General features: G+C 37.0%; 1 non-coding gene across 1 annotated transcript; it reads right to left on the minus strand.

The window, feature by feature from the left end:
* Nucleotides 1-6465: 6465 nt before the first annotated feature.
* On the minus strand, nt 6466-6568 carry LOC138812342 (U6 spliceosomal RNA). Its single transcript, XR_011367594.1, has one exon. It is a non-coding gene; the product is annotated as a U6 spliceosomal RNA (small nuclear RNA).
* Nucleotides 6569-11547: the final 4979 nt, after the last annotated feature.

Here is an 11547-nt window from a genome sequence, read left to right on the forward strand (position 1 = left end):
AAAATTTAATTAATGAATATGATTTTTAAGTATCATCTGAAGTACTCCTCATGCATATAATTGTATATACTTGTATAAATGTCACCTAGACAGGAATTTTACATTCATGTAGAAATCAAATTTCCACAACTTAAACTAGATGAGAGGGGTCATTCCCACGTGTATTGTGTGGTATGAATTTTACCACAGTTCTGAATCCTTCCACCTAAAACCGAGTTATGTACAATAATTTATTATTTCATGTTAAGATGAGTGTTAAGTGTAGAATACACTTTGAATTATTACATTAATTCACAGAAATAAAACAATAATGATAAATTATTTGTTTAAATTCTAATGTTTCTCAGTTTTACAATTCATAAAATATATCATTAAAATTAGTTTCACTTTCTTCTTTTCTATAGCTGCTAAAATTAAAATTATATATTAAACATTCAATATTAAGAAATCAAAAATAAATAACATTATAAAAATGATATATTATTTAACTGTGATTTGAATTATAGTGCTAACAAATTGTGATGTAAACAACATTTAATAGAATTATGGGTAATACTTTTTAAACTTACCAGCTTGTTATTTGTTACCTAATTGTGTCATTTGTTATTCTTGGTCCAAGTCATCCCTTCAACTTGTTTAATTTTCTATTTTATCTATATTGGTTTGCTGATTGTGCATTTTGTTTTCTCTTTGTAATGACTGACATGAGGCTGAAAATCTGTGTGCTATTTTATTCCTTCCTATGTAAAAGTAAAATTTCTGGTCTCCACAGCTGTTTTACTGCACTATACTACAGTATTTCCCCCTTTCCTATCTCCTGTAATGCTGCTCTCATATATTTTATTTTTTATTAAAATTCTATTGTTAAGGTAAAGTATAGAGGGGTTATACTTACACAAGAAAGGCAAGGAATTCATTTCTTTTCTAACTTGTTACCCCTTCTCCAATTTTTTACCCTCTTCCCTCCCAACGCCCCCCCCTCAAGATTATTTCCAACATATTGTCTTGTGAGTATGACAGTTGCATAGGTTACTTATTTGACCTTTGTCTCACCATTTTGTTTTTTCTCTTTCCATTCCCAAGTTCAAATCAACATATTTACAATACCCAGGGCATCAGATTAAAATACAGTGACTTCAGGCGATAAACCATAGGTGGGGAAAACACAAAAGGATAAAAACAAATCACGTAGTACATTAAGAACAACAAAAAGTTAAATCAACATTTGTTGATTTAACTTTGAATCACCTTATACAGTCATATGTACATAGCTCTAGAGCTATTCTGCTCAACTATTAATATTATCCTTGATGTACACAATACTGTTCCCCAATTACCCAGTAATCCCACTTCTGGGCATTTACCCTAGTGACCACAAACAAGGCCACTCTAAAGCTACCAGCCCAATTATGTTTATCACAGGAGTATTTACCCTAGGTAAGATATGGAATCAACCCAGATGCCCCTCAGTAGATGAATGGATCAAGAAAGTGAAACACACACATACAAACATACACACACACACACACACACACACACACACACACACACACACACACACACACACACACACACCAAAGAGATATACATAAATGTAATACTATGCTTTCATCAGAAAGAAAGGTACCATCTCATTTTTAAGGAAATGGAAGAACTTGGAAAAAATCATATTAAGTGAAGTAAACTAAACAAAGAAACATAGGTCCCGTGGTTTCCTTTATTTGCAATAATTAGTTTACACCAAGGATAATATCATGTATTTTAATTTGAAATTTTGTTCTATATTGAGCATGCAACATTATGTTCATCTTATCCATTACTGAGGGAAGCACAACAAAAAGAGCAACCCCTACTCATAAGAACAACTCCTACTTACTTAGCTTCATTCATTTCTTTCTTTTTTTTTTTTGTGAAAATACTGTACAGAGGGATTACAATTACACGGGCAAGATAATGAGTACACTTCTTAACAAGATTGTAGCCTCCTCCTTTGTTTCCCCTTCCCATCCCTTCCCATCTTCCCTCCGCCCCCCACCCAATCCTACCCGCTTCCCCCCCCCCACTAAAATTGTAAAGTTCGTTTTCGACATAACGACTTGTACATTTCATTGTTGCAATGGATCCACCTGTATCCCTATTTAAACGATTTGTTTTTCCCCTTCCCCTCCACAAATTATACCGAACATCAAATACAGTGAAAGCAGGGGTTATACTGTGGGGAAGGGACATACAAACAACAATGAAATAGTCTTATAAATGTGTTAGAAACAATCGCATGAAAGAAAAAAAGAATACATATCTAAGGGTTCATTTCCCTAACATCACCTTATCAGACCTTTTCTACTTGACTCAGACATATACTAGATATTGCAAATCAGGGAAACCATGTAAGGCCAGTGTTGTCTCCTGTATCCTCATGTTGTACATTACAACTATATACTGATTCATCCTGTATATCTACTATCTTCTACATTGTGACCTAAATGTCCCAACAATTCCACGTTGCTTTACTTGTTAAAAATTTCTCTCTTAATTTTTGATGTTTGTGTGTGTGTGTGTGTGTGTGTGTGTGTGTGTGTGTGTGTGTGTGTTTACAAAGATCAGAAGACAAGATTTTTCTTCATTTAGAATACATCTTTCAGGTCATTGTAAGTTGTGGCTAATTGGAGAAGTCTCTTGCTATTTTAAGGATGAAACAGAAAAAGATATTTGTGCATGTACCACAGTTGCTTTATAAGTCTGTAGTTGAACACTGAACTTCGATTTATATTTTGGCTGTTGTTGTGAATGATGATTACAATGAACTGCAAATATATTTGAGTTACAAATAGAGAAATAATCACTTGATTGGTGGGGCAGATTATATTTCAACTTTGGAGTTCTTTAGAAAGCTGCATATTACTTTCTACAAGGAGAATACTAACCTGCATTTTGTTGAAGAGTGTAGAAAATTTCCTTTTCTCCACTCTCAGCATTATTACCTTTGTTAAAAGGTAATAAAGGGCAGGTTTTTATTCTCTTCAGTACTCCAGACTGGCCTTAGACTTAAATCCAACCTCCTAAATGCTTGGAGTTAAAAGCCTTTACCACCACACGTGATTCCTTTGATTTTTTTGATAAAAGTTAGTTAGGTTTTTAAAATGAGGTAGTCAAATAAGAACAGCACCACGCACAAGGTATTCAGGTAAGGGGTAGGTTTATTCAGTAGACCTGCTGGGACCAGGCAAGGTTGGCACTCCACGTGGCTGGGAAAGGCCTGGGAAAGAGAGAGAGCTGGGAAAGAGAGAGGAAAGAGCTAGAAAAGAGCTAGAAAAAAGCAGACAGAGCTAGAAAAGAGCAGAGAGAGAGCAGAGAGAGAGAAGAGTGAGAGAGCAGAGAGAGCTAGAAAAGAACAGAGAGAGAGAGGACAGAGAAGAGAGCTGAGAAAGAGCTAGAAAAGCAGAGAGAGCTTCTGGGCCTGGGCTAAGCCTTATCTAGGGTATGGGTGGAGAAAGGTGTGGCCACATCAAATTCAGATGTGACCTCTTCCAAGTGTCCCAGTTGCTTAACGCAGATACTAGGTGGAGACTTTGCTGTGAGGACGGTGGAACGGAACTTACAGTTACAATAATTATGAAGTAGTATCATAGTAATTTTGAATTACATTTCTCTAATGACTTCTGCTCAAAAAGAATTAAACCAGCATAGAAGTGGTATTAAATAACTTTGTAAGCCCACTGGAAATTTTCAGGGCTTTAAGGAGAACATGTCTATTCAGAACTTTTGTACACTTTTAATCAAGTTTCTTGTTAATATCATCTTTAATCTTTCAAATACAAAATCAATAATTAATTCAAGGTATTAGAAAGCAACAATATTAAGCAACTCCTAACATTTTCAATTTTAAATAACATGATATTGCTTAATCATTTTCTGTTTATGCTTGAGACTATATAACTATATAACTATATAACTATATAAATAAAATGCATACACATTTTATTTATTTCACAATGATTGTTTTTTCCAAAGACTGCGTGTCTAATTTCCTTGTTTTCTTTCAGTCTCAAGTAGTTCAGATTTCAAATGAAGAATAAATGGACAGAAGCAAACAAAAAATAATATAGTTCCCCTCATCTTATGATGCCTTTACAAGAATGAGGAAAGTGTTCATCCAAGAACCGATGATAAGACATCGAAAAGAGAATCCAGTCTTCTAGGTCTTTCTTAACTTTGCAATGTACCTTAAATGATGTAAAACACAATATAATGCTCAGATGCTTTGAATTTTTATCAGTTTTGCACATTTTCATATGAACTTCACCTCAGTCTACAACATTCCTTCATTATTTTGTCCCTGATATTTTTACACTCTCAAGACATAAGATAACCAGTTTGATTTACAGCATGAGAAATAATCCAACTGGCTTCCTTGGAAGAAGAGTATGGCCAATAGATTACATTACTTCTGTTTGCTCACTATATGCAATGGTTTCTGTAATACTTATCACATTCTTTTTAGTATTTAAAAAAAACTGCTGGCTAAACTCAAAACTCATTCATGGAAGTTTATGTTAAGTATTTCACAAGTTTTATTTTCCTTAATTCTTAAGATAACATTTTCTATAATGCTAATGTTATTACCATTTTAGTGTTGGGAAAAATTGTAATTAAAGGCAGTAAGTGCATGGCCCAAACACACACTGTGAGGAAGAAAATGAGTCAAAGTTTCCAAAAGTCTTTCAGCAATACACAAAAGGTAGGTAAAATCTCTCCATTCTCTTACACTCTCAATTCAATATTCATATTGTCCAAGAAATAATACCATAGCAATTATTGCCCATGGTTATTTTTTCTGTTACATTTTTTCTTCAACACAGACTGTGTTGGTGACATTGGGTTATCATGCACAGAGCTGAGCTTATAAGAAAGACAAATATATTCTGTCCCATTTTTCCAGGTTCCATTTTAAAAAGTAATAACTTTTAAATATCATCACTTACTTTCTTAAGAATCCAAAAAATGAAAAAATAATTCACAAATAATCACTCCAAAATGCTTTAAAAGTAGGAGATGATAAAACAGGCCCCCGTGAAGTAAACTTTCTTCTACTTTTAAAATTACTCTGCATGCCTTGTGCTGGTTGGTCACACCTGTAATCCTAACTACTCGGCATATTTACTCAGGAGCCAGAGATCTGTGGATAGCAGTGGAAGCCAATCAGGGCAAAATAAATTCATGAGATTATTTTTCAAAAATTTCAATGAGTTAGCAAAGGGCTAGGAATGGAGATGTAGCTCATATAGTAGCTCACCAATCTAGAGAGGAAAGGCCTAGCAAGACTTTGAAGCCCTTTTTTCAAACTGTGAGCACACCAACATACATGCAAGTGCATGAGAACATGTGCACGTGCACACACACACATTCATTCAAAATACCTTCATATCAGTTTTTTGCATTAATTTCTTTGTTAGCCATATTGTTTGAGTAAAATAAAGGAAATAAACTCTCCCATCTCAGAACATTTTCATACTTTTCTATTTTAAAAATACTGTACAGAGAGGTCACATTTACATGAGCATGTAATGAGTACATTTCTTAACAAGGATTGTTACCTCCTCCTTTATTTTCCGTCTACCGTCCCTTCCCTCTTACCTCTACTAGTAAACTCCCCTCCCCCCTTCCCCTGCCTAAATTGTAAAGTTCATTTTTCACCATAGTGTCTTGTGCATCTCATTGTTACAATGGGTCAACTTGAATCCCTACTTAAGCATTTTTTTTTCCTTCCTCTTCCCAAATTAGAGGAGCATATATACAAGAGGTGGGCACAACAAATTCAAATACAGTGAAAAGAGGGGTTATAGCATGAGGGAGGAACATATAAAGAAACAAAAAAAATCACATAGACTGTTATAAGTACGTTCGAAACAATAGCAAGAAAAAAAAAACACTTGTGTTCCTATTTGGGCGTTCATTTCCCTTAACATCATCTTATCTGGTCATATGTGCATAGATTTTGACTTTTTCTGCTTATCCCAGACATATATTAGTTATTAAAATTAGGAAAACCCTGGGACCTATGTTTCTTTGGACCTGGCTTACTTCACTTAATTTTTTTCCAAGTCTTTCCATTTTCTACAAATTGGGCGATGCCATTCTTTCTTATGGAGGCATAGAATTTCATTAGTACAAATAGCATATTTTCTTGATCTATCTGATGAGGGGCATCGGGGTTGTTTCTATATCTTAGCTATCTTAAACAATGCTGCAATAAATATGATTGTGCTGATAGTTTTAGTACCGTCTTGTTTGTATCATTTGGGTAAATGCCCAAAAGTGGGATTGCTATGTCATAGGGGAGTTCTATGTGGAGTCTTTTGAGGAACCTCCATACTACTTTCCAAAGTGATTGAACAAGTTTACACTCCCACAAAGAGTGCAGTACAGTTCCCTTGTGTCCACATCCCCTCCAGCATCTGTTGTTGTAAAAGTATGGAATGGTACAGGAATTTGCCTATCATCCTTGCCCAGGGGCCATTCAAATCTTGTCTGTATTGTTCCAATGTTAGAGTACGTCATGCTGAATGGAGCATAGAACATGTTTTATATATAAAGTGTAATTGATTTTCTTAAACTAGACAATTCAACAAAAAGTAAGTATAAAAGAATTTTCATGAAATTTAAAGCCATGTACTTCTTACATAAGCACACATTTAAGAATAAAGTCAAGATTGACATGTCAAAAACAAAATAATTCCAGATATTTGTTGTTCAAGAGATGTGTAGGAGGAGGAATTCAATTATTCTATACAAGGCTCCTGTCATAATGAACACTGCAGCAAGTGTTAAGTTTTGTTAAAAATTTTAATGGTTTAAATATATTTAATTTTGGGAATTTGCTTATATATATATATATATATAATTTGGATTTATCTCTATATTTTGCTATAAATATTTATGATAAAAACTTTGAATAATTGATTTATAATATATCCTAGTTTCATATACCAAATTACATTCAGAAAATGGGATATAACAATTAACTAAAGTAAGTCTTGGCAGAAAAAATGGCACCCCTATACCATGTGACACCCAGTTCTGATATATTTCATTATGCCTCCATTTAATGAATGTGATTGTTTAAATGTTTCATAAGTACTAATTAAAATTGATCAGTGTATTATAATCTAATTGTTTACAATTTTATCCGAGAATCATTTAAGAACGTCCCATTCAATCATGACATACATCACATTCCATTGGTATTCATATGGATAGGAATGAGTTTCTTAGGATCTCCTGCCATTTGGAGGTGGCAGGACCAGGATTCGAACTGTGGGCTCCAGCTCCCACCACTTCAACCCGAGGATAGGGACTCACTGGTCTGTTCAAGAACATCAGCAAGACCAATGTTTAGGAAGGCACCAGTGGCTCTCAGAAGTCCTCCTTGATACTTATTATAAGGCCCGTAGACTTGGAGACCCCCCAAAAGACCACCAGGGACCAAAGATCAATGCAAGCGGCAATGAGTCTTTTATTGACGAGCTCGAGCACGGACCCCTCTGTGCACTGATATCCGATTGCAGAGAGAGGCCCCAAGCACACGGTTACAACACTTTTCATATGTTCTTTGGTAGGGGTAAGGCCTCAGTATGTATTGGCAATGAATTAATATACCACGTGGGAAATTTAAGTCATAATTCTAGCAGAAGATTGGCGCAATATAAAGTGGGAAAAGGGCTGGGGCTAATAACTGGTCAGGTTAGTGAGCTATTGTGCTCTAAACTAATTAGACTGTACTTCTAGGGTAACTTAGGAGAAGTTGTTGCCAGATGGCCACTATCTCTGACCCCGACCCGGGGGAAGTGGTTTTGCCAAGCAGCCACTATCTCCGATCCTAGGCACAGGGGAAAGTGATCTGGAATGTGTACTTTGTCAGGTACTCCCTGCCAGAGGGTCGTTAATTTCAACTCCAGATCCAGGAGTTTCTGGGGCTCAAGGGAGGGTAGAATAGCAGCTGCATTCTTCAAGCAGATCTAATACAAAATGCAAATACAGGTCTATCTGATTATATATATCACACTTCTCATTACAAGGTTGAGATAGGAGATTATGGTCAAAGTCACCCTAAGCCGAAAAGTCCTTGAGAACCCTGTCCAACTTCAGGGCCAACAAAGCCAGAAGTATAGCCATATGACTCCAGTGTTAGAGGGCTAGCCTTCAATAAAGCAGCTCACAGACTGTGCCCAGATCCTGAATTCAAGGTCCAGGAGTGTTAACAAACAACCATACACAACAATCTGTGCAGCCATCTGCCTAAAGCAGGTCACCCTCAGCAGCATTTATTTACAATTTATTATGAGGCCAATGCAGGAAGAGTCACGCAGCGGAAGAGAAGACCAGGTTTCTTAGAAGTAACCAATATTCAGAAAATTAAAATTGAGGACATAAAATGGTAGCATACTTATGTAAAAACTACCATTAAGAAAAAGATGAGGGGGCTGGGAATGTGATTTAGGGAGAGAGTGTTGTCTAGCATGCAAGAAGCCCTGGGTTTGACTGCTCAGTAGCACATTCAAGAAAAAGCCAGAATTGGTCTTGGATGTCAGGAGGAAAGAAGGGAACACTCCCCAGTCATGAGGCCTTCTGCAGCGTGCCAGGACACCAACATGTTCTTCATACAACCACAGAGCAGGAAGACCGTCTCCCACTTCTCAGTCAGCCAAGGGCCCCAGAGTCAAGAGGGCAGAGCCAGGTTCTAACTCAGGTGCTTGGAGCCAGAAGAGAAAGGACCCTGCCTCTCTTTGGACTGGGGATTTGCATTAATGATGTGGAGAATGAAGGAAGGAGAATGGACAGGCAGAGCGAGAAGAAAGGCCTTCAAATCTGACAGATGGAGAGTCAAAACCCCACTCCCTAAGACCAAAGAGCAAGGCTCTCTATTGTTAACCTAAAGATAGCCTGAGGTTTCCTTCACCTGAGGGAGGAAGGTTAATTAGTCATTGTTTGAAGAGGCTGAGAAAAGCCTGATCATTGTGTAACTCTGACAAATGTTCAAGTTTCCCCCTCATTGCTGGCTGTGTCTGGAATGAATGAAATGGTTTTGCAGCTCACTTCCCTGTTGAGTGTGTACATTCTAGCTCCTAATCCTGTAGGCCTAGGTCTCTTCGCATAGTCTGGCTTTTGAAACTGGTTTCTGCCTTCAAATATTGTTACACTGGAGTTCTTCCTGCTAACAAGACTAGGGCTTGGAAGCTGAGAACTTCATGTGAACCCAGGATTGGTCAATGATGTTTATTTCCTGCTTTATAACTCAATAACTCTAAGAACATTTAGAGTGCAAGCAACTTCTCATTACCACGGGAAACACAGGAAGCTCTTGAACATCTGACCTTTCAGCAGTAGAAGTCAGAGAGTCATAGACTTTCCAGCCCTGGCTTGCTTCATCCTGTGATCCTCAGAATTCAGCCTCCTGAGCTAATGTGATGGGCATGAGCTACTGGTGCTCTCCTAGGTTCAGAACTGTAATAATGTTCGCATTACAAGTCAGCTGCTTATCACAAAGGGCTTGGGCAGCATATTAGGCCTTTCAACATTGGACCTTTCAGAAACCTGTAGGACACAAGGTTATAATGCTAGAATCTGAGAGGCTATGCATATGAATGGGCTACAATTGAACCTTGAACTCTAACTCCAATTCTGGTGTACATGAACATTCATTTTTTCCAGAGAATGTTCTAATTTGCAAACAGGCAATGTACTTTGCTTAACCCTCACTTTTTTCCAGTTTTTGGTCTCAAATTCAAGCCTGGGCACTGTCCCTGAGCCCTTCAGTTCAAGGCGAACACTCTACCACTTAACCCACAGCACCACATGTGGTCTTTTTGTCATTCATTGGAGATAAGAGTCTAACAGGTTTTCCTTGCCTAGGCTGTCTTTGAACTGTGGTCTTCAGGTCTCAGCCTCCTGAGAAGCTAAGTTTCCTGTTGTGAGCCACAGGCATCTGGTCTGTTGTTTCTGCCTGACCTGGGGCTTGAACTAAGGGCCTGGGTACTGTCTCTGAGCTCCTTTTTCTCAAGCCTAGTGCTGTACCACTTGAGCCACTCCACAGCTTCTGGCTTTTTCTGAGTATGTGGCACTGAGGATTCAAACCTTACCATTATGCATGCTGACTCAGCTCAATACCACTAAGCCACATTTCTAGCCCCACCATTACAATTTTATCCCTCAACTTGACTATCCCCAATAAAAGGCTTCTGAGTAAAAATCATCTAAAGAAATTCCTATAGGAAAATTATAAAGATAAAGAAGACAAAGTTCATACATGGGAGAGACTCTAAACATGTGAAGACTGTGAAAAATGTTTCCATTTAATTATGTATCATGTTTAACACTTAATAAAATATTAATGAAAAACCAGTCAATGTTCTAAATTATTGTGTACAAATTTATAATAGATGTACAACATGTACTAAATATTGTGTGCATAATAATACTAAATACAATAAACAATAAGTAAATGAAAAATAAAAAATAAAAAAATACAAAATCAATAATAAAAGTTAAAATATGTAATAAACATACAGATGTAAATATATATCATATATTACACATATATAGAAATATTTTTTCCATTGCAGGGTTTTCATTCAGACGCTGGGATCTCTAGCCTGAATTTCTTTTCCTCAAGGACAGTGAGCTTTGCCTACATTCATGGTGCAAAAGAGTTACCTGGATGGTTAGATCAAATCCCAGCAATGATGGAAATACTGGCCCCAGTTCCAAGACAGTGACTTAAATTTTTTAATGGAAGCAGTTATGTTTATTCAGTTACATACTGAACATTAAAAAAAAATGCAGTGTAGAATTTTGTACATCTATTCAGACACTTTCTCTTACCCCCAAAATGCTTCTCTAAGCACTATTTTTTTCATTTTTTATTGTAAATATGTTGTACAGAGGGGTTACAGTTAAATGAGCATGGTAAATAGTACAGTTCCTATTGAGCATTGTTGCCTCCTCCTTTGCTTTCCCCCTACCATTCCTTCCCTCCCATCCCCACAACTACTCCCCCTGCTGAGCTCAGTGACTTAATTTTTAATTTTGGATTTGCATGGGGTTTGAACTCAAGTAGTGGCAAATCTGCATTTTCTTTCACATTGCTACATATTTACCATGACCCTGAGTTCAAATCCCAGGCTAGGAAAGAAAACTTGTAGAAATTCAAAACAAGGGAGCTTTATTTCTTTTTTAATTTAGTTAAATAATTAATTAATGTTTTTATTTATTCTTTATTTTGCCAACAAGGGGCTTGAACTCAGGTCATGGCAACTCTGCCTCAGCTTCAATCGCCCAAGGGTGGGGCACCCTCGGACCCATTGCCAATCCAGGGATCCTAGGCCCAGAGGGCTTTCAGGAAGAATAAGAAATATGTAGCATAGCACAAAAAATGGCAAGCTGCAGAGGATTGAGGGTTTTACATTTTTTTCTTTGCACAGTGACCATCCTAGGTCTGAATAACATGGCTGCAAAGTGGACCTGACCTGCCATACCTGAAGGCTGGCTTCC

The sequence above is a fragment of the Dipodomys merriami genome, unplaced genomic scaffold (genome assembly GCF_024711535.1).
Source record: "Dipodomys merriami isolate MVZ:Mamm:240054 unplaced genomic scaffold, mDipMer1.0.p SCAF_564, whole genome shotgun sequence".
NCBI lineage: Eukaryota > Metazoa > Chordata > Mammalia > Rodentia > Heteromyidae > Dipodomys > Dipodomys merriami.